Raw genomic sequence first — 27,919 nt, 5'->3', positions numbered from 1 at the left:
TACTGAGATGTCAGGAAGGCAGTTGAATATCTAAACCTGAATTCACTGGAAAGGTCAGTGTAGAAGATAGAAATTAGGAGACACGTGGTATTTAAAGCCATGAGGCTAGACGAGATTTCCCAGGAAGTAAGTTTAGGTAGAGAAGAGAAGATGGCTAAGTACAGCATTGGCACGAATGTAGATTTACTTGGGAAAATTAAAACATTTATGTTGTAGTCTTTGAAAACAAATAGTTTTTATCTTAGTGAATTTATCTTTTGAAATTAATTCTAAAACAGAGAAGATACCTTTAATTGTGCTAGGGATAACTGTTGGATTTTTTGGTAACTTTCTTAACAACAAGCATCTTGCACAAATATATTTTCTCAGTTGATTTTAATATAGTGGTTCTTTTAGAGGTTAAGATTTTGACAGATAGCAATCATAGTAACAACATATATACTTTTTTCTGAGGAAGTATTAAAAATGATTTAATTTAATTTCACCTAAAATATTCTGTTATAAAAGGAACTTGATGTGATGTTAGTTTGTAACTGCAGCAGATCCAACCTCAACAAAATTATGACATATGTAACATTTGTCTTATTTATCTTTTTTTTTTTAAGCTCTGGCTCAGGTTTTTAAATCAAAATGATACATAATTAATAAGATACACTCCCTTAGCCCTTTCATTTTCCATACCAGTTCTACTCCCCAGAGATAGACTTTCAGTTCTATTAGCTGTCTTTCCTTTCCTTGCTAACCTTCGTATGTTAAAGCTTCTCTGCCATTTCTTGATTTTTGAAAATATTTAGATACCTATTGATTTTCTGCTATGGTAGATAAAGATTTAGTTCTAGTAGATTAGCATTGTGGTGAGTTGTGTGGTTTTCTGCCACTTATTAACTATGTGATTGTCCTCATCTGTAAAATGGGATAACAATATTGTCTTCCTTATATGTTGTTCTGAGGTTTAGTCTAATTAGTTAATTCATGTAAGTGCATAACGGAAGATTTATTGAGTAAAACCAATCAATAAAGTTAATAATAATAATAAAATAATATTTTACTCTCACATGCCTTTCTTAAAATCTCATCTCCCCTTCATAGTTGTATTTCAATTTTGATTGTCAATTTTTAGAACTTACATTTTTATAATCAATTTTGTTTGCAGTAAAGCCATATTATACCATAATTATATTTCCTTTTATATACAATTTTCACCTTTTCTTCTTAAAATACCCTTTCTTTCCTGCCAGTTTCAGGCATGCTCCCTCAATTCCTCATTAACCAGGGTTCACAATCCATGTTGATTTCTTTGTCATTCAGATTTTGCTTCTACCACCATCCTCCCCCCGATATTGAAATACATGTCTTCTAGATCATATATTGTTAAAAAATGTTTTTATGCTTTCCTAGGAAATAATCAGCCAACATATTAAGATACTGTTAGCTGGTATACTAAGCAAACCTCAAACAAATAATGAGTCAAACAGGATCGAGGTTTATTTTTCACTCATGTGAAGTTCCAGTCAGGTATTTCTAGTTGCTACAGAGCACTCTTTCAGCAGTGATTCCAGATCCTTCTAGCTTGTAGCCCTGGAATCATCAACATATGGCTTTGGAGGTTACCGTGTTCATTCTTATCAAGCAGGGAGTTTGGGGAAAAGAGGAGAAAAAGAGATTAGTTAATGTCTTTAAAACAAGACTTCCTGTTCTTCAACATGATGTATCTTTGCATTTGTTTAATGTCTTTCTTTTTTCCTTTCTTTTCTCTCTCTCTCTCTCTTTTTTTTTTTTTTTTGGAGTCACTGTGCCTAGGAGAGTTTTGTGGGCTAGGCCTGGAAACAGTGTACATTTCCTTAAGATTCCCATATTAATAATTCAGTATATGGCTACATCTAACTTCAGTATAGGCTGGGAAATGTTAGTGAGCCAGTAAGCTCAGGAAGTACAGCAAGCTATAGTCTGCCATTTATTATTTAATCCACCCTAATATAAAAGGCTTACTTTTCCATAGTCTTACATGCTCCATATACGTTAATGGTGATCATTTGGATAAATTCCCTCTAGATGCAGTTGTGTAAGTTAAAGGTGTGACTTCAGTGAGAGAATTAAATGCTAGGTAGAAGGGGAACTTGTTCCGGAAATGTGTAATAGGGGTTTTGTTATATTTTGCTTTGGCAGGGAAGAGGTTGTGTATCCTTTGATTTCATAATTGTCTTGTCTTTTGGGAACCTGTCCCATTTAACTCCATGTCTCCTTTACCACTCATTAACTGAAGGATCTTCTCCTTTCTTTCCTTTCATTATTCAGCAGAAACTATATACAAAGACCACCCAACTACCCCTTTATGTTATGCTTGCCCCTTTAACTCACAACTACTTTTCAAAGTTCCTGTGTTCTGATTTACTCAATTTTTCATTGTTGTTATTTTCAGATTTAATATGAAATCATCCTTCTGGAAATAGTTTTAGATCAACCTTAGACCCCCTTGCTGTGCCTTCTCTCTTTTGTCTTTCTGGTAGTTTTTCTCTTTCCTTTGCTTACAGAAAAGTCTTTCCATGGGGTTTAGGGGGGTGAGAGCATGAGAGATTGTGCCCTATGATTTGGTAAGTTTCTCTTTTTACTCACATTTATTTGGGTTTCAACATTCTCGACATTCAAGTTATTCTGAGGAAAGGTTATTTTTATGTAAACTTGGCAATTTGCTGGCTGTGGGTTTATCATAGACAGCACTTATGATTTTGGGGTATGATCCTTCTATGCCTAGGTGTTCAACGGTTTTTATCAACAAGGGATGCTAAATTTTAACAAAAACTTTTATTGCGTTGAATGATATAATCATGTGGTTTTGTTTTTACATTTGTTAATATATTTAATTACTTTTATAGTCTTGTGGGTTTTGAACCAGCCCTGTATCCCAAGCCTCTTTGGTTATGGTGAATGATTTTTGAGATGTGTTGTTGTATCCAGTTTTCTAGAATCTTGTTGGAATTTTTGTATCTGTGTTTATTAGGGATATTGGCCTGCAGTTCTCTTTTTTTGTTGAATCTTTACCAGCTTTGGCTATCAGTGTGATGTTAGTTTCACAAAAATGATTTAGGAAGAATTCTGTCTTTCTCAATTGCCTGGAATACTTTCTATAGAATTGGTATCAGTTCCTCCTTGTATGTTTTGAAGAATTCTACTGGAAAGCTGTCTGGTCCAGGGTTTTTTTTGTAAGTAGTTTTCTTATGACAGAGTCAATTTCCTTGTTGTTGGTCTATTTAGTGTGTCAATGTCTTCTTATTTCAACTTTAGGAGGTTGTGTGATGTCAGAAAGTCCTCTATTTCATTTAGGTAATCAAGTTTTTTTCATATAGGTATACATAGTAGTATCTGATAATCTTTTGTATTTTTTCAGGGTCTGTTGTGATTTGATCATTTCCATTTCTGATTGTGTTTATTTAGGCTTTTTCTCTCTCTCTCTCTTTTTTTTTAATCAGGCTGGCTAGGGGTCCATCAATCTTGTTTATTCTATCAAAGAACCAGCTTTGGTTTGGTGATTTTTTTCTATGATATTTTTGTCTTCTATGTCCTGTATTTGGGCTTTTACTTTGGTGATCTGGATTCTTCTGCTAACGTTAGGGTTTTGGTGATCTTGTCTTTCCAACTCTTTTAGGTGATTTGTTAGGCTATTTACTTGTGATCTTTCCATTTTCTTGGTGTGAGTTTGTAAAGCTATAAATTTCCTTCTTAGAACTGATTTTATGGCATCCCAGAGGTTTTGGTAAGATGTTTCTTCATTTTCATTTATTTCCAGAAATCTTTTATTTCTGTTTCGATTTTTGTGTTGACCCAGTAATCATTCAGCATCGTGCTGTTTAGTGTCCATGGCTTTGTTGGTTTTGGGGGAATTTTGTTGGTTTCATATTTATTTTTATTCCACTGTGGTCTGAGAGGGTCATGGCAGTATTTTGATCTTATGAAATTTGTTTATGCTTGATTTATGGCCAAGGATGTGATCGATCTTGGAGTATGTTTCATGTGGTGATCAATAGAATGTATATACTGTGGTTGTTGGGTGGAGTGTTCTGTAGGTATCTATTAAGTCTATTTGGTCAAATGTCAAGCTGAGGTTCCGGATCTCATTGATTTTTTTGTCTTGATGATGTAACTAGGGTTATTAGTGGAGTATTGAAGTCCCAGCTATAATAATGTTAGAGTCAATATCTTTCTTTAGTTTACTTAGTTGTTGCTTTATAAACATTGGTACTGCTATGTTGGGTGCATATATGTTTAAGATGGATATTTAATGTTGATGGATTGAACCTTTTATCATTATGTAGTGTCCTTTTGTATCTCTTAATTTTTGATAGCTTAAAGGTTGTTTTGTCTGATATTAAGATCATGCCTCTTGCTTTCTTTTGTGATCCATTCACCTGGAAATTTGTTTTCCATCCTCTAACTTTGAGTCCCTTGTGGTAAGATGAGTTTCCTGGATGCAGCAAATTATTAGGTCAATTTTTTTTGTTTTTAATCCGGTTTGCCTTTCTGTGCCTTTTCAGTGATACATTTAGTCCATTCTCATTTAGGCTGATTATTAAAATGTGATTGTTTATCCCTGTCATGAGGTTCTTTTTAAAAAAATTATATATATTTTAAAATTGTGGGGTACAGTTAAAGGTTAGGTATACAAATATTCATTGTGCAGGTACCCTTGTTGATGAGGTGTGCCTCACCCCTGGGCAAATCTTGACACTGTCAATCCCACCTCCCCGCCCATAGTTTCCCTCCACTGTCAATCCTTTTCTTATAGTATTACGGTAGTTGTTCAAGGTCCACTTATGAGTGAGACATGTGATACTCAGATCTTTGTTTCTGTGAAAGGTCACTCAGTATTATAAACTCTCATTCCATCCAGGTTGCTGCAAAATTCATGATTTTTTTTTTATGGCTGCATCATATTCCATTGTGTATATGTACCACTTTTTTTAATCCAGTCCTCTTTTGATAGATAGCAAGGTTGGTTCCATGATCTTGCTATTGTGAACAATGCTGCGATAAACATACGTGTGCAGGTATCTTTTTCATAGAGTGATTTGAGTTCTTCTTGGTATATTCCTAGCAGGGGGATTGCAGGGTCATATGGAAGGTCGATTTTTAGAATTTTTAGGAATCACTACACTGATTTCCACAGAGGCTGCACTAGTTTACACTCTTACCAACAGTGTAGAAGTGTTCCCTTTTCTCCACATCCTCTCCAGCATCTGTTATTTTTTGAGTTATTGATGATGGCCATTCTGACTGGAGTTAGGTGATATCTCAGTGTAGTTTTAATTTGCATCTCCTTGATGACTAGTGAGGCTGAACATTTTTTCATATATCTGTTTGGCTGCTCATATGTCTTCTTTTGAGAAGTGTCTATTCATATCTTTTGCCCACTTTGTAATGGGGTTGTTTGTTTTATTCTTTTCAGCACGTTTGAGTTCCTTGTAGATCCTTGATGTTAGGCTTTTGTCAGACATGGAGTTGGCAAATATTTTTTCCCAATCTGTGGACTGTCTACCTGCTCTCTTGAGGGTTCTTTGGCTTTTCAGAAGTTTGTCAGTTTAATGAGGTCCCATTTGTCTATCTTATCTCTTATGGCCTGTACATTTCGGATTTTGCTCAGGATTGGATGCCAGATCCAACTTCCATAAGGGTGTGTCCTCCATTTTCTAAAGTTCTTATGGTTTGAGGTTTTACATTTAGGTCTCTGATCTATTTAGAGTTAATTTGTGTGTATGGGAATATATAGGGGTCCTGTTGGATCTTCTGCATGTGGTCAGTCAGTTTTCCCTGCACCATTTACTGAGTAGGTTCTCCTCTCCTCAGTGGTGGGTGGTGGAGGCTTTGTTGAAGATGAGTTGGTTGAGAAATTGAGGTTTTTCTTCTGGAATCTTAGTTCTTTTCCATTGGTCTAGATGTCTGTTCTTGTACCAATACCAGCTTGTTTTGATTATTGTAGCTTTATAGTAAAGTTTAAAGTCTGGCAGTGTGATACCTTCTGCTTTTTTTTTTGCTGAGGATTGTTCTGGCTATTCTTGGTCATTTGTGTTTCCATGTGAATTCCTGTATTGCTTTTTCTAGATCTGAGAAGAATGTTGCTGGTAATTTCATGGATATTGCATTAAATCTGTAGATTGCCTTAGGTAAGATGGACATCTTAACAATGTTGGTTCTTCCAGTCCATGAGCATGGGATAGTTTTCCACCTGTCTGTGTCACTTTTGATTTCTTTGAGCAGTGTTTTGTAATTTTCATTGTAAAGGTCTTTCATATTTCTGGTTAGGAAGATTCCAAGGTATTTCATTTTTTTGGTGGTTATTGTGAATGGGATAGTGCTTTTTATTTGGGTTTCTGTTTGCTTATGATTGGTCTATAGAAATGCGATTGTCTTTTGCACGTTTATTTTATACCTTGAGACTTTGCCAAAATCCTTTATTAGTGCAAGGAGGTTTTTGACAGAGGGCTTTTATCAAGAAGGGGTGCTGGATTTTATCAAAAGGTTTTTTTGCATCTAATGATATAATCATGTGGCTTTTGTTTTGATATCTGTTGATGTATTTAATTATATTATGGTCTTATGAATGTTGAACCAGTCTTACATCCTGGGGTGAAGCCTGCTTGGTCATGATGGAAGACTTTTAAGATGTGTTGTTGAAGCCGGTTTGCTAGGATCTTGTTGAGAATTTTAGCATCTGTGTTCATCAAAGATATTGACCTGTAGTTACCTTTCTTTGTTGGATCTTTACCTGACTTGATATCAGTGTGACATTAACTACATAAAAGGATTTGGGGAGAGTTCTATCTTTCTCAATCGCCTGGAATACTTTCAGTAGGACTGGTATTGGTTCCTCCTTATATGTCTTGTAGAATTCTGCTGGAAAACCATCTGGTCCAGGGCTTTTTTTGTAGGTAGTTTTCTTATGACATAGTCAATTTCCTTGATTGTTATTGGTTTATTTAAGGTTTCGATCTATTCTTGTTTCAACCTAGGCAGGTTGTGTGATGTCAGAAAGGCCTCCATTTCCTTAAGGTTTTCAAGTTTGTTTCCATACAAGTGTACCTAGTAGTCTCTAATGATCTTTTGTATTTCTTCAGGGTCAGATGTGACTTATTTTTGTGTTTCTGATTGTGTTTATTTGGGCTTTTTCTCTCTTTTTCTTGGTCAATCTAGCTAGGGGACCACCGATCTTGTTTATCCTTTCAAAGAACCAGCTTCTTGTTTCATTGATTTTTTTTTGTATTCTCTTTTTGTTTTGATGTCCCCAGCTATGATAATGTTAGAGTCAATATCTTTTTTGAGTTTGTCTAGAAGCTGCTTTATGAAAGTTGGCGCTCCTATGTTGGGTGCATATATGTTTAGGATGGATATTTCTTGTTGATGGATAGAACCTTTTATCATTATGTAGTGGCCTTCTGTATCTTTTTTAATTTTTAGTAACTTAAAGGGTATTTTGTCTGAGATTAGGATCGCAGCTCCTCCTTTCTTTTGTGTTCCATTTGCCTGAAATTTTGCTTCCCATCCTCTTTGAGTCTGTGAGTGTCCTTTCAGTGAGATGAGTCTCTTGTAGGCAATATATTGTTACTTGGTGATATTTTATCCATTTTGCCATTCTGTGTCTTTTCAGTGGTACATTTAGTCAATTCACATTCAGGCTAATTATTGAAATGTGAGAGTTGATCTCTATCATGAGGTTCTTATAGAGTTGTTGTTGTTCCTGTTTGCTTGTTGTCCTTCTTTTGGTTTTTGGGTTGGTTCATGTGTGTTTTTAATCTTTTTCTTGTACTCTTGTGAAGAACAGTGTTGTTCTTTTTTCTTTTTCTTCTGTGTTTAATACTTTCTTAAGTATTTCTTGTAGAGGTGGTCTGGAGGCAGTGTAAGTTCTTAGGGATTGGATATCTGGGAATGATTTTAATTCTCCCTCACTGATGAAGCTTAGCTTGACTGGGTAGGTTATTCTTGGTTGAAATTGTTTATCTTTTAGAACTTTGAAGATAGGGCTCCAAGTTCTCCTAGTCTGAAGAGTTTCTGTAGATAAATCTGCTGCTATTCTAATTGATCTTCCATGGTGGATAGTCTGACCTTTTTCTCTTGCTGCCTTTAGGAATTTTCTTTTATACTACTTCTTTTAGATGAATTATTATGTGTCTGAGAGTTGGTCTTCTCATTTGTTGTCTTGCAGGGGTTCTCTGAATCTCTTATGTTTGAATTTTTGCATCACTGATGAGATGAGGGAAGTTTTCTTGAATAATTTCATGGAATGTTTATTCCAGGTGGTCTCTGTCTATCTTTCTGCCTCAGGAAGTACAATTATTCTTAGGTTTGCTTTCTTGAAGTAATCGCTCATCTCTTGAAGGTTTTATTCTGTCTTTTAAAGTTTCTTTTCTATGTTTTTGACAGTTTGGGTTCTATATTTTAGTCCTCAAGCTCTGAGATTCTTTCTTCTGCTTGGCTAAATCTGCTTTCCATGCTTATCAGTTTGCTATTTATTTCATTCACAGTTTTCTTTACTACTGTTATCTCAGTTATCAACTCCTTCCTATTTTCCTCTTGCCTCTCTTCAATTATTTTTAATGAATTTAATTCTCTATTAGTGTCTTGATATCTGGGTTTGTAGTTTGTGACCAGTCATTCTGGGGGCTCTTCATTTTTTGCATTCCAAAGTCTGTTTTCTCAGTGTCTGACCTCTCAGTGGTCTGTGAGAGACCTATATTCTTCTTTTGGTTTTTCTTCATTTGTGTAGATTTTTCTCTCCCTTTTCCCTCCCCTTCTTTAATTCTGTTTTTCAGGGAAGTTGAGTTGCTTGTACTTCTTTTTGTTCAATCTCCTATTCTTCCTTATGTGTATCCTCTGGCTTTGCTCACTTCTGAGGCTGGACTGTGGGTTGGGGGTTGTACTTTTTTCAGTTTTAAGATTTAATTGAGGGGGAATCTGTGATTCAGAATCTGTCTGCAGATCCCAGTGTCCACTGACAGGAGTATGGGCATCCTGGAACCCACTTCCCACTGTCTTACAATCTGTCCATGCAGTGGAGGTTTAGGTTTGCTCCCTGGAACAAAAGGAGGTAAGAAAAAGGAAAATAATGGAAGAAGCAGGGGTCAAGAGGAAGTTGGAGCAAGAGAAGAGTAAGAAGGAAAACAGACATGCACACCAACTAATGAATGAAAAGAGACACAAAGCCAGAAAAGAGTAAAAAACAAACAAACAAAATTCCCTAAAGCATATCGGTAATCACACAAAGATAGTCCAATAAAATCCTGCCTTTTGATGTATTCTTCCCCAACACAAACAGGTAGTCTAAATCAAAAAGCAAATGACAGTGAACAAAACAAACAGTCAAAACAATAAAATAAAAAATCAAAATAAGAAACCAGCCTAGCTCTGAGGTCTTTCCCGAATGTCTAAAGTCTCTTCAGCTCTGATCTCTAGCCTCTCCCCTCTGCTCTCATTGCAGGGAGATAGGGTTATTCATAGCTTGGGTCAGTTCCCTTGGCTTGCTGCATGAGATGTCTGCCACACAGAACTGAGTTGTCTGTGTCTGTTTCAGCATAGGGGAGGAACTTCTGTTTCCTGGTTTGGCGAGGTTACCTTATGGCACAAGGTATAGGCTTTGAAGAGCTGGGTAGAGCAATGCAAATCTCTGCCTGGAAAATGGCTGCAGTGGGCAGCTCCTCACCAAGCATGGACTCCTCTTAACCTTCCCCGATCCTCTCTCTCCACTTGTTCCAGGCCCCAGTTGATTCGCTATGAAGGGTGATGATGGTGTGTGTCCGGCATCAGGCACTGGGAACCGTGGGCAGCTTGGGGTGGGGAAGGGAGCTGGAAATTTCCTGGACTGGAGCTGAGAGCCACATCAAGGGCACCTGCCCCTCACCTGCTAGCAACCACAGCGTTAATTCCTTGTGGAGGTGGCAGCTATGTGTTAATTCCTTCCGTGGAGGCGGTGACTGCGAGGGCGCATGGAACTGCCTTCAGGAGCCACCTTTTGTGGAGATCTTCATAGTTCAACCTGTCCTGTCGCCATCTTGCTGAGCATCATGAGGTTCTTATAAAGTTTTTTCTTTGTTTTTTTTTCAACTTTTGGGTTGATGTATGTGTGTGTTTTCAAGTTTGCAGTCATGATGTATTCTCTGGTGATTCTGTGTTCTCTTGTTCCCTTGGGAAATGCATGATCTTTCTGTTTTTTCTTTCTTTTGTGCTTAATATCTTGTTAAGCATCTCCTGTAGTGCTGGTCTGGAAACTGTGTAATCTCTTAGGGATTGGATGTCTGGGAAGGATTTTGATTCTCCATCACTGTTGAAGCTGAGCTTGGCTGGGTAGAAAATTCTTGGTTGAAATTGTTTATCTCTGAGGTCTTTGAATATTGGACTCCAGTGTTTCTGCCAGTAGGTCTGCTGCTCTTCTGATTGGTTTTCCCCAGTAGGTAGTCTGACCTTTCTCTCTTGCTGTCTTTAGGATTTTTTCTTTTATACTTACTTCATGTAGGTAAATTACTATGGGTCTAGGGGTTGGTCTTCTCATTTATTGTCTTGTGAGGGTTCTCTGTATCTCTTGTATTCAGATGATCACATCTCTAGTGAGATGGGGTAAGTTTTCTTGGATAAACTCCTGGAATTCTTACTCCAGGGTGTTTCTCTGTTTCTCTTTCTTCTTTTGGGATACCAATCAGGCATAGGTTTGACCTCTTGATATAATTGCACATCTCTTGGAAACTTTCCTGTCTATGTTTTTTATAGATTAGGTTAATTCCGTATTCTGGTCATCAAGTTCTGAGATTCTTTCTTCTGCTTGATAAGTTCTTCTTTCCATGTTTGTCATCTTGTTATTTATCTCCTGGATGAAATTTTTTATTGCTAAAATCTCTGTTGCAAGTTATTTCAGTGTTGCATCTTGTCTTTCTTGAGTCTTATTCACTATTTCCATCCATTCCCTGGTCCCTATTGTATCCTGGGGCCAGTTGTTGGTAACTTCCATTGTTTGAACTCTGAAGTCTGAATTTTTGGTTGTTTTATCTTTGTAACACTGGGAATTACCTGTGTTCTTCCATTGAGTTTTCCTCATTTGTGACAGACCTCTTTCTTTTCTCTATAGTTCTGTTATTCAGTGGCAGTGGGAGAGGCTTTCACTTCTCACGTTTTCTCAGCCCTCTATTCTTCCCTGATCAGGACTTTGAATTGGTTCTATTTTGAAACAGTGCTGTGGGTGTGAAGCCTTGCTGTCTCTTATCATTTTGAGAGTTGAATAAGGTGGAGGATGGGGAGCTAGGATTCAGAAACTACTTACAAATCATAATGTTCACTGACTGTGGGATGAGTTCCCTGAGACCCATTCCCCACTACCACTCTAAACGATGATGCAGTGAGCACGTGTGTGTACCCTGAGTCCAAGGTACAGTAACAACAATGAGAAGAATAGAGAAATGTAAAATGAAATAAAATGGACAAAAATTAAAAAAAAAACAGAAAAACTAGAGCAGAACCCATAGCAAAAGACAATTAAACACACACACACAAACCTAAACCAAAACAAACTGGAAAAAAAAAAAGCAGGAAAACTGAACACACCTGCACACGCATACACACATACCTACATGCCAAAACAAAGTGGAAAAATGTAAAGAGGAAAAAAAAGGAATTCAGCTCGAGCCTTCACATATACATTCACACACACATTAAACTGAAAAATAGAAGAACAAACAAAATAAACAAAAAAACTGAAAGATGAACATTCAATCATTCATGTACATACATAAACAGAAAAAAGAAGAAACAAAGAAAAAGAAAAAAGTGGGGAGGGGGGCTATCCAGATCGTACCCTCACAAACACATTCGTGCACAAAGGAAAAAGAAAAAAACAAAAACAAAGAAACAAACAAGCCCCAAACCCAAAAACCAAAAACAACCTGCCCTCCTGTGGCAGGTCCTATAATTGTTCCTCTCCACTGCTCACATGGAAGCCCCTGTGCTGTCTCCTGCAATGCCGTGGCCTCATTCACAATCTTCCCAGTGTCCTGCCTGGGGAAGAAGGAGGAGGCAGTGGGGTTGGGTGGGACTTCAGCCCTCCCCTCCCACTCTTGTATGATCAGAGGATTCCCTCCAGTGGGGAGGTGCAGGATAGTCTCTTCCCCAGGTACTGGTTGGGGGTGCACCCCAGCCAGGCTTATCCTGAAGTAGAGTCCTATTGTGGCTTATTCCAGGCTCCACCTGGGTTCATCCATCTCAGTCATGCCCCAGCCATGTGGGTCTGATGTTCAGAGGATTGCTGGGGAGGAGAGGGTTGGATCAACCCCAGACTCACTGCTAATCTCTTTGGGGGTCTTCCACATCCTTTTCTGATCACACCCTTAGTCCCACAGCTGAATCTGGGTAGGGGGTGGGTCACCTGAGACTCAGCACTCATCCTTTCTCTCCAGAGTTTGTGCTTTTGGGATATTCCCTCTGGGTCATGATTAACCCCTGAGTAGTTAACCCATTGTCACAGAGATTGGTTTCAGTCTGTGGTGAGCAAACCGGAGCATATTGTTGCCCAATTTTCAAGATGGTGTCAGGGTGCCTGTTTCTTCTTCTCCAGTGGGGCTCTGCCTCTGGACTCCCTTGCTATGGTCCCTCTTCAGCCCTTGCTGCCAGTGTCCGACCAGACGGTGCAGTGGTGAGGCAGAGCCTGGAACTGACATTTGCTCCTGGCAGCTTCTTCCTGGGAATGGCTTTGCTGATTTTCAAAAAATGGCACTTGACTTCTGTTCCCTGGCCAGCCCTAGGGTCCAAACAGAGCAGCTGTGGCACCAGCTGCTTCACCAGAAGAGTTCTGGCCACTTGCTCCCAAGTCCCTACTCAGTCAGCCACTCACACGCCCACTCACTGACAGACATGTATGCAAAATTTTCCACACACTACCTCACTCACAGTGGGACTCGTACAGTCCAACTGGCTCTGCCGCCATCTTCCCAGAAGCTGCCCTGGGTTTTCTTCCCAGAAGCTGCCCTGGGTTTTCTATTCCTTTCCACTTATATTTTTTATTTCTTTGGCAGCTTCTTGGGAATATAAACAAAACAGAACTCAAAGGATACTTTATAGTCCTCTTCCACATGCTTGACTAAGGATAATCTTTAAAAAGACAATTTCAAATGTTGAGAGGATATGGAGGAAATAGAACCCCCGTATACAGCTTGGGATGTAAAATGGGCAGCAACTTTAGAAGACAGTTTCAAAATTCCTTAAAAAATTAAAGAGTTACCATATAACCTAGCAACTATACTCATAGATCTACACACAAGAGAATTGAAAGCATATGTTTATACAAAAACTTGTACATGAATATGAATGGATTAAATCAGATGTGACATATCCACAAAATGAAATATTGCTCATCCATTGAAAGGAATGAAATATTAATATAAGTTACAACGTTGATGCACCTTGAAAACATTATATACTAAGTTAAAGAAACCAGACACAAAAGGCCAAATATCACATATATGTGTTTTCATTCATGTGAAATGTCCAAAATAGGCAAATCCATAGAGACAGAAAGTAGATTAGTGGTTGTCATGGCTGGGGGAAGGGAGGAATGGGGAGTTACTGCTAATAGGTATAGATTTCTTTGGGAAAGTGATGCAAATATTTTGAAATTAGACAGTGGTTGTACAACTCTGTGAATATACTGCAGAACACTAAATTATCCACTTTAAACTGGTGAATTTTGTGGTATATGTATTTTATCTGAATTTTAAAAAACATCTACTTATGTGGTGTAATTTTATTCTTATAGACTCCTTTTTTATGCAAAAGTTTCCATTACCTGAAATCATGTTCTTTGACATTAATTACTCTAGATCTTTTTTGTCTTATGAACCTCAAGTTAAAATAATAACATGCCTGCAACAGGTGAATGATTATGTTAATATGTCTAAGTCATATTAAACTGGAGGTTGGTTTGTAGTTTTATGACTCAGGACTGTTGTTGCTGCCTGTAATTTTCTAGATACTCAATATGGACTTTTTATACTGTATATATATAGTATATACTTTAGTGTTTTTATGTACTAAATCTATTTATATTTAATTTACTTGGCATGTTTTTATTTAATTTACTTGGCATACACAAATCAACATATAATATCCCAGTATGAATGGCAATCTCTGTTTTGGAAATTGTAGAAAAAAATCTTTGTAGTAGGTAGAGAATAGGAGATTATCAGTGGTGAACTTTTTTTCAATTCAGAAAAAATAATATATGCTTGTTTTAAACATTTAAAAAAATTGCTTTGTCGAGTCTATGGGGAAAATGTATAGAATGTATAGAATGTTTAAATGTATAGAATGTTTAAAACCTTCAATGTTTTTTCCTTGACTAGAAGGAAGTCACTTACTTAAACCACTAAAATGTAAATATCTGGGCATACTTGGAATATAGTAAGAGATCGACTTTTGAATGTTGTCTCCCATTTGAATCAAAGACTGTCTTTGATTCATTAGTTACTAATATTAGCCTTCTAATGAAGCTAGATTGGCCACCTGTGGTTCTTTGCATATTGCTCATCACTAACCTAGGTGACCTTTAGCATTTGTTTCAAATATGATCCTAAATAATTACTTAAACCTCATCAATTAACATCTTAAAATGAGCAGTTATTTCTCATCTGAGAGAAAGCTTTGTATGATCATTGACATGGGATTGTGCTTGGTGATGGTAATTACAAATTATGGAACTAGAATAAATAATATCTTATATTTGTCAAATTCTGATAGTTTCTTATATGAATACACTACTAATATCATGAGGTAATATGTATATAATGTAAGAGAGTGCAAGGTGTGAGAGGTGAGGAGAATTTGGATACAATAAGTAGAAGATTACAGTTACTAGGGCTAGGAAGAGAGTTTCTGCATGTGTTATCCTTTTTCCTTTCAGTTGGCTGATGTTGCTTTGTGGATGAGTGGAAATCCAGTTAGATTTTCATCTTTTGCTGTCTGTTCCCTTGAATTTTCCCTTTTAGCTGAATAGACAGATGTGTTCTTCTTCTCTTTACCCCCTCAAGTGCATCCTGGGCTCTTCCCTTTTTTGTTGGTGTTTGAACTGTCTCTTTTTGGAAAAACATTAGGAAAGTATCTGAAATGTAGGTGATAATTTTTCATATAGGTTTTGTAAAGGTATAGAACTGTTTTCTGACTTTTTAGGGCTGGAACAGGGTAGGAAGTTTTTGCTTAGTGACTAAACTTGACTTTAAACCTTTTATAGTTTTAATTATCTAGAGTAGAAGAATGATAAAGTACTTTTCCCCCTAGTATTTAATAGAGCTAGTATTTAGTAGAAAGAGTACAAGATTTGGAATAGGAATACATGAGTTAAATTTTTCAATTGCTTCTCACAGGCTGGACAACTGAATAAGTCACTAAATTTTCTGAATCTTAATTTCTCCATTTGTAAAATGATGATATTATTAATGCTATCTGTAGTAATTTCATGGTGATATTATTAATGCTTTCCTTACTAATCTCACAAGACTTTTATGAGGATCAAATGAAATAAAGTATATGAAAACCTTTGTAGCCAGTAAATTGGTATGTACATATTATTATAATTATCTTGCTGAAGAAGTAGGGACAATCTTGAAACGTGCAGACTCTTAGAGATGGGTCAGATTTATTCTATCTGTATGAATTCTAGGAGACCTGTTCTGATTATTTTTATTGTTCCTTCTTTCAGTGGCTTGACATTTAGGATTTTGAACGCTTGAGAACTACCTAGTGAGTTAGTGACATTCTAAAATATTCCAGTAATTCGTTTAAATACTGGTATATGTATGTAGGAAGCAGTTTGCTGATCTCTGAACAAGGAAGTAGCTCCTAGTATGAAAAATTCTGGCCACTAATCTTTTGGTGTTGGCATATAAGAAAACCTCTATGTTCAACTTCGATGCAAATCCAGTAAACTTCTCTTGTTACATCACCATGCAAATGTGAAGTACTAACAATTATATAAAAATTGTAATTCTGTCTTATTCTCTTTATTTCTTTGTTATGACTAAACAGTATATAGCAAATATTCTTTTTCTTAACATACAGCTTAAGTTGTATTTATTTTTAAAACATATCTAGAGTTGTAATATAATTCCCTCATTTATACTATTTTCAAATTTTCTTTTTCAGTGTAGTTCTCTCATACTATTTTCAGTTTTTCTGGTTGTTAGGGTAGATGTCCTTCTGTTTAATATAGCTCAATGACTTCTAGACAATACTAATATGAAATATTCTTGAATTGAGGGGCCTCATAGGTTTTTGTAACTGCTTTGTTGGAGTACATTTTAAGCTTTTTTTCCCCTTTGCTTAAGAAATTTCAATTAGGTTGTGAATTTATAGAGCCTTGATGGTAGCAAAGAATAGGGCTTTAGCTAGTATAATTAAAGTGACATTTTCATTTACAATTTAATAGAAGGTGGAAAATCATGGAACTACATTTTCTTTGATTCATTCTCAGCTTCCTCAAACTTCTTAATGAGGTTTATGTGCACCAGAGGGAGAGAGCCTACCACATTGACTCATGCTTGTTATTTTTAGTTTTATATTTCAAATTGAGGCTGCTGTAAGTTCATATAAGCACTGAGAGTAACACAGACCCTCAGCATGCGAAGGGGTGAAGTTCAGGATATAAGCGGAAAGAATATGTTTTGAAGGTCATAGAATAAGAATCTGGAGTAATCCTAAAAATGGAGAGCAAATGAGTGAGGGTGAGAACCTATCTTATACATCACCAAGTTCTTCCTTTCACTGAAATACTCATGTTTGGAAGTATTGTTTTTTTCTCTTTCCACTTATTTCTCTTACCAATGGCTGTATTAGTTGGAGTTTTGTGAATATAAAACTAAAGCGTTTTGCAGAATAAATGTCTGTGGACCAACTTCGGAAATTTAAAACCTATTTCAGATTTTCCAACCCATTTGCATTGTTTAACTGAGTTATGTACTCTTTAATAACTCACATTGAAACAGAGAAGATAATTTAGAATAAGTGAACCAGAATGTTTTTTATCTGCCCAGTTCTTGGTTCAAGGGAAGTGGTCTAGATATCATTTTGCTCAGAATAGGTGTTTCACTGATCTGTAGTTGAGATGTCTAGAGTGTATGTAAAAAAAAGAAAGAAAATTGTTTTTAGCCTTAAGAAAAGAGGAATAGGGATGCGTTGCTGAGATTGTCATGACAGAATTGGTGTTTTATATACCACCAACTATAGTGTCTTTCAGTGATAAGGGTTATAGGCATTTTACAGAATGTCTCATTACCAGTTTAGTTTGGTTTCTCTCTCTTAAGGTTTTTTTCCCATTGGAAGTAGGGTGAGGAAGAAGGGATTTTTTTAAATTGACCTATTTCATCCTAAGACCCAGGCAGAAGAGTAGGATATATACTAATTAATGTTAGCTTAAGGACTTATTTCACTTAAATGAATTTTATGCATAAAATGTATGTAGCTGGGTTTTTTAAAAATCAACTTTAATTTTCTGGTTGTTTATACTGGTCTCTGATAATTTTCCCAAGGAGGGAAAATATCTGTAGGGGACAATTTCCCTCCATCAACTAAAATTGTCTTATCTTTTCCACATTTCAACCCCCAAAGTAAGATAATCACAAACCTTTAAGAAATATATCCACAAAATGAGAGTGATGTATATGATAGCTTAGGTTTGGAGGTGACTTCCTCAAAGGATTGGTTGTTTGCCTCAGTGATTCTCTAATTACTGTAAAATATGGGCTTCTTTAAACATCTAAGTCTGGAATCCACTTGGAATTTATTTCAATCTAAGATGTGAGGGAAGGATCCAGCTTTATGACTATCTCTAATCAATAAGTCAGTTATACAACACCAGTTATAGAGAAATTCATCCTTTCCCTGCTAATTAGCAATACTACTGTTATCATATACTAAATTATTATACATACTTGGGTCAGTTTCTGTATTTAATTTTTTTTCTCTCAATGATCTACAAGTGTTTTCTGGAACTGCTATTGGATTGTTTTTATTATTGTGGTTTTTGTTACCTGGTAGAAAAGGTTTTCTTGCATTAATATTTATTTAAACATTTCCTGGTTATTCTCTTATGTTTATTTTTCCAGATGAACTTTGGAATCACTTTGTCAAGTATCCCTTCCTACAATTTATGTCCCACTCCCTTTCCCCAAAAGAATCCTGATGGAATTGAGTTAAATTTCTAAATGTATTTGTCTTTCCATTCAGAAACATGGTAGGTCTCTTTTTGTTTTCTCTTATGTCTCCCAGTAGTTTTATAGCCTTACACATTTCTTATTAAGTTACATGTTTTGTTTCTGTTATGAATAAGAATTTTAAGATTTCTGTTTAGCTATATAAAAAGTTATTGATTTGTGTATTTACTTTGTAACTGACCATGACTGTGAATGAATATACGGTCTAGTTCGGAAAATCAAACAGCATGTTATAGCGTGGATTTAACATATTTTATTTACAAGGTGCGTCGAAGGTCCCCAGGATTTGGTATAAGGACTCATGGGACTTTGCATACAGTTGTACTCATGACTAAGAGTTACTATGGTGATGTGAAGATACATATGTGGATCATAAGAGGAAAGATACACAAGTGGAATCTGGGGGAATTCATGTGCAGGCTTCCTTATGCACACTCTTTCTCTCTGGAGTCACACAGAATACATTTCCCCTGACAATGAAAATGCAGCAACTTGTGTACCATCTTTCTAACCAGGGTAGTCTATTAGAGACTCAGAGCCCAATATTTTTATAGAGCGCTGACCATGTAGGCATCCTCCGCCTAGCTTGTAGCAAAATTCCAGATTCCCAGAAGGAAAGCAGGGGTTTAGCATGAACCACAGTATTTACACAAACAGTCTAGGCACAGTGAGCCACTTTTATCAATTAGCATTTACTGAGAACATTCTGAGAGTCAATTTCCCAGATGTTAACCAAGGGCCAACCTTGCAAGCAGGCCTTTCTAAGGATAACAGTCTCAGCTCTGCTATGTTAATTTTTTTCTATACAGAAGGTCAGTGCCAAAGAAGGGCATGTTTTGAAGGAATCCATTTTGAGTTGATTTTTGTGTATGATGTGCAATACAGATCAAACTGCACTTTTTAATGTGTGGATAGCCAGTCGTTTCAGACTCATTTGTTGGAAAAAAACTATCCTTTGTTGAAATGCCTTTGTCCCTTTGTATAAAATCAGGATCATATATTTATGGGTTTATTTCTGAACTTTATCCTTTTTTTAATTGATCTGTTTATCTGCCTTGTTGCCAGAACCATGCTGTCTTGTTTACTGTAGCTTTATAATCAGTCTTGAAGTCAGGTAGTACGAGTCCATAAATTTTGTTTCTTTTCAGATTCTTTGGCTCTTCCAGATCCTTTGCATTTCCATGTGAATTTTAGCATCAGCTTATCAATTTTTACAGAAAACCCTAGTGGGATTTTGAATAGGAGTGTGTTAACAAACCTGTACATAAACAGGGAAAATTGACATTTTAATATTATTGAGTCTGCTATTCCATATATATCTCTATTTAGGTTTCCTTTAATTTTCTTCAGATATATTTTGTAATTTTCAGTGTATAGGTCTTACACATCTTTTGTCAGATGTATTCCCAAGTATTCCATAATTTTTAATGCTTTTGTAAATAGAATTTTTAAATTTGCTTTGGTTCATTGGCATTATATAGGATTACAGTTATGTTTTGTACATTATCTTATATCCTGCAACCTTGCTAAACTCACTTGCTAGTTCTAGGTTCTAGTAGCTTTTTATAGACTCTAAAGAAATTTTTATATAGGTAACTGTGTTTGTGAATAAAGACAGTTTTACTTCTTTCTTTCCAATCTGGATGTCTTTTATTTCTTTTTCCTGCCTTATTGTACTGGCTGCAACCTTTAGTAAAATATTGAATAAAAACAGTGAGAATGGATAACTTTGCCTTGTTGACGATCTCAAGGGAAAAGTATTCAGTCTTTTGCCAGTAAATAGAATGCTAACTGTTGGTCTTTCATAGGTGCTTTTTCTCTTGTTGAGAGACTTCCTTTCTATTCCTGGTTTGCTGAGAAATTTTATAAGTAACTTGGATTTTTGTCCAACAATATGCTTTTTCTGCACCTAGTGAGATAGCTATATAGTTTTTTTTTTTGAGTTGGAGTCTCACTCTGTCGCCCAGACTGGAGTGCAATGGTCACTCCCGGCCACCGCAGCCTCAACCTGCTGGGGCTCCGGCGATCCTTCCACCTCAGCCTTCCAAGTAGCTGGAATTACAGGTGCGTGCTACCACGGCCGGCTAATTTTTTGATTTTATTGTAGAGATGAGGTCTCACCAAGTTGCCCAGGCGGGTCTTGAACCCGTGGGCTCAGGCAGTCCACTCACCTCAGCCTCCCAAGGCCCGGGATTATAGGCTGAGCCACCAAGCCCGGCTAGCTATATAGTTTTTAAAATTCTTTTTTTAGTTTGTTTTTACAATGAATCACATGTTACACCAATCTGATATTTCTGAGATAAACCCCACTTGGTCGTTACAGATCGTCTTTTTAATATATTGTTGGATTGAATTTCCTGAAATTTTGTTAAGACTTTTTGTGTCTGTGTTCATTAGGAATGCTGGTTTGTAGTTTTATTTTCCTATCATGTCTTTGTCTAGTTTTAGTATCAGGGTGATACTGGCCTCGAAGAATGAATTAGGAAGTATTCCCTCCTCTTCAGTTTTCTGAGAGAATTTATGTGTAGTTGGTATTATTTCTTCCTTAAATGTTTGGTATAATTCACCAGAAGCCATCTCGGCCTTGAGTTTTCTTTGTGGGAAAGTTTTTACTGCACATTTAATTATTTAAATCTAAACAGGCCTGTTTAGGTTATCTATGTATTCTTGAGTGAGCTTTGATTATTTGTTCCTTCTAAGAAATGTGTTCATTTCATCTTGGAATTATTGATGTAAAATTGTTTATAATGTTTCTTTGTTATCCTGTTAATATCTATAGACTTTTTAGTAATGTAATCCCTTTCATTTCTGATATTGATAATTTCTGCCTTCTCTGTTTTTTCCCTGATGGTTTTAGCTAGAGGTTTATGGGTTTTCTTGGTGTTCTTAAAGAGCCAGATTTTTGTTCCATTGATTTTCTTTTTTCTATTGTGAGTCTGTTTTCTACTTCATTGATTTCTGCTCTGATATTCATTATTTCTTCTCTCCTACTTAGGATTTTATTTGCTCTTCTTTTTCTGGTTTCTTAAGATAGATTCTCAAGATAGATTTTTTTGTTTGTTTGTTTGTTTGTTTGGTTTTTTAGCCAGGGTCTGACTCTGTCCTTCAGGCCGGAGTGCAGTGGCACCACCACCACTCACTGCTCACTGCAGCACAGCCTTGACCTCCTGTGTTCAGATCTTTTTGCCTCACCTTCCTGAGTAGCTGAGACTACAGGTGGCACATTCCACCACGCCCAGCTAATTTTTTTTTTTTTTTTTAATAGAGACGAGATCTTGCTGTGTTGCTCAGGTTGTCTTAAACTCCTGGGCTCAAGCAGTCCTCTCACCTTGGCCTCCCAAATTGTTGAGATTACAGACATGAGCCGCTGCACTCAGCAGTCAAGGAGGATTTTTAAGGTAGATTCTTAACTTTGTCAAATAGCAAACATTTTGAATTGCCCACTCTATATTTCTGAAATTAAATTCATAAATATTTCTGAAATTAAATTCTTAAAATAAATCCATAGTACCCCACATTGAATTTAAAAAGATTAGTATATTGAACTAACTGTAATGTAACAGAGGAATAAAAGAAAAGGAATTTATAATGCAATGATAGCTATTTCAATATGCAAGCAACCAGATGAGACTGCACTGTGCAGGACAAAATATGCAGTTGGGTCCTTGCATCTGTGCACACATTCTCTGTGAATGTGACAATTTAGAATGTGACCCAATCTTAGGTCATTGTTTTTTTACAATAGGTACTGAGTGGTATAAACTTTCCTACATTGACACATCACTACCAAACAGAGTTCGTAGTTTATAATGGGATTCACTTTTGGTATTATCTGGTATAAGGGCCTTAACAAATGTGTAATGACATGTATCCACCTTTATAGTATCATACAGAGAGCAGTTTCACTACTCTGAATAGCCTATTGCTTATTCATTCCTTTCCTTACTCCCACCAGCCCCTGACAGACAACCACTGACCTTTCTACTGTCTCCATAGTTTTTTTTCCAGAATGCCATATAGTGATAATGATAAAGTATATAAACTTCACACTGGCTTCTTTCACTTAGTAATGTGCACTTAAGGTTCCTTCATGTCTTTTCATGGCTTAATAACTCATTTCTTTTTATCACTGGATAATATTCCATTGTCTGGATGTACCATAATTTTATTTATCCGGTCACCTACTGAGGGACATCCTGGTTGCTTCCAAGTTTGGCAATTGTGAATAAAGCTGCTATAAACATCCGTGTGTAGGTTTTTTGTGTGGACATGAGTTTTCAGTTTCTTGAGGTAAATACCAAAGAGGGCAGTTCCTGTAGAGTATTAGCTTAAGAAACTGCCACACTGTCTTTTAGAGTGGCCGTGCCATTTTTCATATCCAGCAGCAGCGAATGAGAGTCAGTATTTGGTTTTGTCAGCAGTATAGATTTTGGCTCTTCTACTAGATGTGTAGCAGTGTCTCTGTTGTCTTAATTTGCATTTCTCTGATTACATATAATGTGGAGCATCTTTTTACATGCTTATTTGCCATCTGTATATCTTCCTCGATGAGGTGTCTGTTAAAGTCTTTGGCCCATTTTAAAATCAGGTTGGTTTTTTTTTATTGCTGAGTTTTAAGGGTTCTTTGTATATTTTGGAAACAGTCTTTTCTCAGATATATCTTTTGCAAACATTTTCTCCTATCTGTGGCTTGCCTTCTCATTTTCTGAAATGGTATTTCACACAAGTATTACATTTTTATGAGATCCAGCTTATCAGTTATTTTTATTTTTTTTCATGGACTATGCCTTTGGTGTTGTATTACAAAGTCATTTTCGGCCAGTCAGATATTTTTCTGCCTTTTTTCTACTCTCCTTCTGCAACTTCTGTGATATAGAGGTGGTATGCTTGATGGTGTACCACAGACCCTTAGATTCTGTTCATTAAATTTTATTTATTATACATTTCACCTTTGGAATTCCTGTTTGGTTCCTTTTGATACTCTCTGTCTCTTTATTGAGACTTTCTATTCATTGTTCTCCTGATTTCCTTTGGTTCTTTGTTCACGGTTTACTTTAACTCACTGGGTATATTTAAGACAGTTGATTTAATATCTTTGACTAATAAGTCTAATTTCTGGACCTCCTCAGAGATGGTTGCTGTGAAATTATTTTATTTCCTAAGAACAAGCCATACTTTCATGTTTCTTTGTATGCTTTGTAATTTTTTGTTAAGAACTGAACATTTTGAATACTAAGTAACTAGAAATCAGATTCTCCTGCTCTTCAGGGATTTCTTATTTTTGCTTGGTGTGTATTCTAGTCATCTGTTTAGTGACTTATAAAGAATATTTTTGAAAAACCTATATTCCTTTTTGTGTGTAGTCACAGATGTTTCATTTTATCTGTGGTCAGCCAGTGATCTCTCAGAGATTTTCTTAAATGTCTGGGTCCATTTTTAATTTAATTTTTATTTTTTTTTGAGTTGGAGTTTCACTCCATCATCCAGGCTGGAGTGCCGTGGCATACTCACAGTCACCCCAGCATCGACCTGCTGGGCTCCGGCGATCCTTCTGCCTCGCCTTCCAAGTAGCCTGGAACTACAGGCACGTGCTACTACGCCCGGCTAATTTTTAAAAAATGTATGGTAGAGATGAGGTCTCTCCAAGTTGCCCAGGCTGTTTTTGAACCCGTGGGCTCAGGGATTCCCCTCACCTCGGCCTCCCAAAGTGCTGGGATTATAGGCTTGAGCCACCACTGCACCCGGCCTGGATCCATTTTTTAAAATTAGAATTTTATTTTTAAAATTTTAATTTTATTTATTCATTTTTATTTGAATAACTTTGGTGGATACAAATAGTTTTGGTCTGGACTTGAAGTGTGCCCCCAAACCCGTCCTGTGTACTTTGTACCTGATAGGTGAACCAAACTAAATGAAGATATATGTGCATTCTTTCAATAGCTATTGCTGGGGAAGTCAGTACAGCCTGAAGCAGTCAAAAGAAAGACAAGCATCTACACCTGTACTCCAGTTAATTTCCAGAATGACCAAAATGCATGACCCCAGTATTTGAAAGTTGGGGTCCTAGCACCAGGTAACCACAATGTAAGCTGCTGTCCACAATGCCACGGTGGGACTCAGGAGTGGGGGATGGTAGCATCCTGTTGTCTTACTAAATTTCAGCAGCCTCTCCCTTCATCAAGCACATCCTGGTTGCTCTAAGTATCCGATCAGGCTCCAGAGTTTCACAATAGTTGACTCTGATAATTTTTTCCAGTTTAATAGTTGTTTCAGTAGGGGTACCGACTGAAGCTTTCTACTCTATCATTCTCTGTGTTATCATTTTCTACTATTTTCTTTAAAAAAGTTGAATAATAAGACAAAAATTGTATTTGCCCACACATGTACTTTTTTTTTTTTTTTTTAATTCTGTATTCCTTTCTTGGGGTAGATCTGTGTTTCCATCTAGTTTCCTTTTTTTTTTTTTCTGCTTACTAATGTTAACATTTCTTATAGCAGTTTTGCTGGTGATGAATTTTTAAACTTTTGTATGTCTCAAAGTTTTAAAAAAAATTTCACCTTTGTTTTTCACATATTTCATTGGTAAGAAATTCTAGTTTAGCAGATTTTTTTCCTTCTTTCAATATATTAATGATAGTACTCCATTGTTTTCTAGCATGTATTATTTTTGATTAATAATCTTATGGCACTCTTATCTATTTACTTTTGTACATAATGTGTATTTTTTCTGGCTATTTTCAATTTTTTATCTTGTACTTTTTGAACTGATTTTGGTTTGTTGCTCTCATTAAATTAGGAAAAGTTTTGACATTATTTCTTTAAATGTTTTCTTGATTTCTCTTTTTTCTTGCCTCCTTTTTGTGGACTCCGGTTGCACATATATTTGTCCACTTGAAGTTGTCCCACAGTTTATTGATTCTTTGCCAATTTTTTTCTAGCCTTTTTCTTATTTCTTGTGCTTTCTGGATGCTTTTTGTTGGTATGTCTTCAAGTTCACTGACATTTTCTTTTGTATTATCTGTATTGATTTAGGCTTTTAAAAAGTTGTCTCGTCTCTTCTTAAACATTTAGTTTTTCCTCTAGTTTCTCAAACCCATGGATATGTCATTTTAACTGCGATTGTCCTTGTCTACCAATTTTATCACCTTTCTGAGTCAGTTTTGATTAATTTTTCTCCTGGGTTTTTTGTTTGTTTGTTTCTTTGCATGCCTGGTAATTTTTTTTTAATTGGATGTCAAACATTTTGGCAGTTTTCCCTTGTTGAGTGATGGATAACTATGATTGGTTCTTAAACTTTATTCTGAGATAGGTTAAATTATCTGGAAGTCTTTTTTTTAAATCTTACTTTTCACCTTTGTCTGGAAGGACAAGCTCTATATTTAGTGTAAGGTTAATTTTCTGAGACAAGGTCCTTCAAAGTTCTCTAGTCAGTGGTTCCCAAGTATGAGATTTTAAAACTTTGGATCTTGAGAATGGTCACTATTTCTTACTCTCTGTAAGATTGAGTCATTCTTCCCTCTAATCCTTTGTAGGCAGTTCTTTTTCCAGCCTCTCTTTGTTTCCTTACACATATGTTTTAAGAAGTATTCAACTGTATATCATCGGTGACCTAATGTAGGTATTTGGGAGTTCTCTGCAGCGCTTTTTATTATTCGCTACTCAGTCATGTACACTTTAACCCCCTTGGTTTCTTCATTCTTTCAGGTTTATCTCCTCAACTCAGGGAGACCACTGAGCTCTGCTTGGCTTACTTATCTCTGTATAGTAAACTTATTATCCCTTTTTTTAAGTGGAAAATTTGGAAAATTATAATCATATGACTCATCTCATTTCTTTTTCTTCCTCTGAATGATCGCTGCCTGTGTCCATTGTCTGGGCTACCATCATTTTTGTTGTCTGATGTTTTATTGATTCCAGGTGATAGGGTAAATCAGATCATTGTTACTGTGCTTTTACCTGGAAGTGGAAAAAGTGATTATCCAAATGGGGTCCTTTTTAATATTTAAATAGACTATACAAAAACCTGGAGCAGAGATTTTGGGATAGAGACTGAGAAACTACAGAGGAAATGAGAATCCTGAATTAGAGAACAGAATGTTAATGAAATTTAACTAAGAAGATGAGACTGAAATTTGATCATTGAGAAGAATTAGGAACAATGTAGGCTTATGAATGAAAAGAAGTAAAAAAAAATGAGGAAAGCTTGTTAAGGTAGAAAATTGCTTATATTTAGCTTAAGGAAAGGCTTTCTATAGCCACCTAATATTTAACTTTTGAATAGTTGTCTTAGAGCACGTCATTTGATTTCTGAATGAGTTTTCTTATTTTGAATTTTAATGTTCCAGAAGTGGTGATATAATGTAGTTGCTTACATTATTCTTCTCACTTTAAAACTTAAATTTTAATAATGGTAAAAGATAATGTGTATTATATTTACATGAAAGTTAAGTATATTTTATATTTTTGAGCATCTGGAGAGGTAATGTGGGAGTTTAGTATAGTTACTTTAACTAGTAGATATGTGGTGCCATCTAATGGCTAATATGAAAATATATTTAGTAAATAGTATACTGCTTTGCATTGTATGTATATACTGATTAAATTTAACAGTGATTTTTTAAAATCACATTTAAAGACATATGTATATTAGCAAATTTAAAGCATATTAATATACATTTGCATATAAAACCAATTTTAATAAACAAGTCATAGTTACAAACCTTCTGTCTGCCATCTTTTTTAGTTTCCACTTTTTTCAGCCTAGACCTAATATGTTGTTGTAATTATGCCTTTTAGAACCTCAGTTTTATTGTAAACAGAATTCATTTTTTCTTCCTCTCTTTGTCTCTTTTTGTACATTTCAAAAAATATATAAAAAATGTAAGAATATTTGAATAGATGGGCAATTTTTAAGTGCTGTTTCAGTTTCTTATGGGTTCTCTGGAGCTACTCAGGCCGTCATAGAGGCGGTTAAAGTTAGAAAATTAACATATTGAAGGTGCTAGAAGTCCTGCACTGAAGAAAACTGTTCAACTCTGTTTAGCCCAGTATTTCTTAAACACATGTAATCATGGAACTCCCACTTTCTTTCATTTTTTTGAATTTTCACATTTAGCATACTGTTGTACTAGTGGCATTTGTTGTTCTGCATTCCCTTTTTAAGGATGAAGAGATTCTGCTGCTGCTTTTTTTTTTTTTTTTTAATGAAATAAAACTTACTGGCCGGGCCTGATGGCTCATGCCTGCAATCCAAGCACTTTGGGAGGTTGAGGCAGGAGGATTGCCTAAGGCCAGGAGTCTAGACCAACCTGGGGAACATAGACCTCGTCTCTATACACACACACACACACACACACACACACACATACACAAATTAGCAGGATGACATAGACCTCGTCTCTACACACACACACACACACACACACACACAAATTAGCAGGGTGTGGTGGCACAGGTCTGTAACCCTAACTACTTGGGAGATGTGGAAGGATTGTCAGCCCAGGAGGTTGAGGCTGCACTGTGGTAAGCAGTGATGGTGCTACTGCATTCCAACCTGAGCGGCAGACTGAGACCTCATCTCAAAAAATAAAAAAAGAAGCTGGGCTCGGTGGCTCAGCCTGTAATCCCGCGCCTTTGGGAGGCTGAGGTGAGTGGATTGCCTGAGCCCACGGGTTCGAGACCCGCTTGGGCAGCAA

At 36.3% G+C, this 27,919-nt stretch overlaps 1 protein-coding gene across 4 annotated transcripts in view; it reads left to right on the top strand.

The window, feature by feature from the left end:
• The window catches only part of SYT14 (synaptotagmin 14), a 248,816-nt gene that overhangs the window by 25,384 nt on the left and 195,513 nt on the right, over positions 1–27,919 (top strand). The window lies entirely within an intron of this gene.

The sequence above is a fragment of the Carlito syrichta genome, unplaced genomic scaffold (genome assembly GCF_000164805.1).
Source record: "Carlito syrichta isolate Samal-C Ts95f unplaced genomic scaffold, Tarsius_syrichta-2.0.1 Scaffold308767, whole genome shotgun sequence".
In the NCBI taxonomy this organism is placed as follows: domain Eukaryota; kingdom Metazoa; phylum Chordata; class Mammalia; order Primates; family Tarsiidae; genus Carlito; species Carlito syrichta.
The sequence above is the reverse complement of the archived record's forward strand: the minus strand, read 5'-3'. Positions and strand labels throughout refer to the sequence as shown.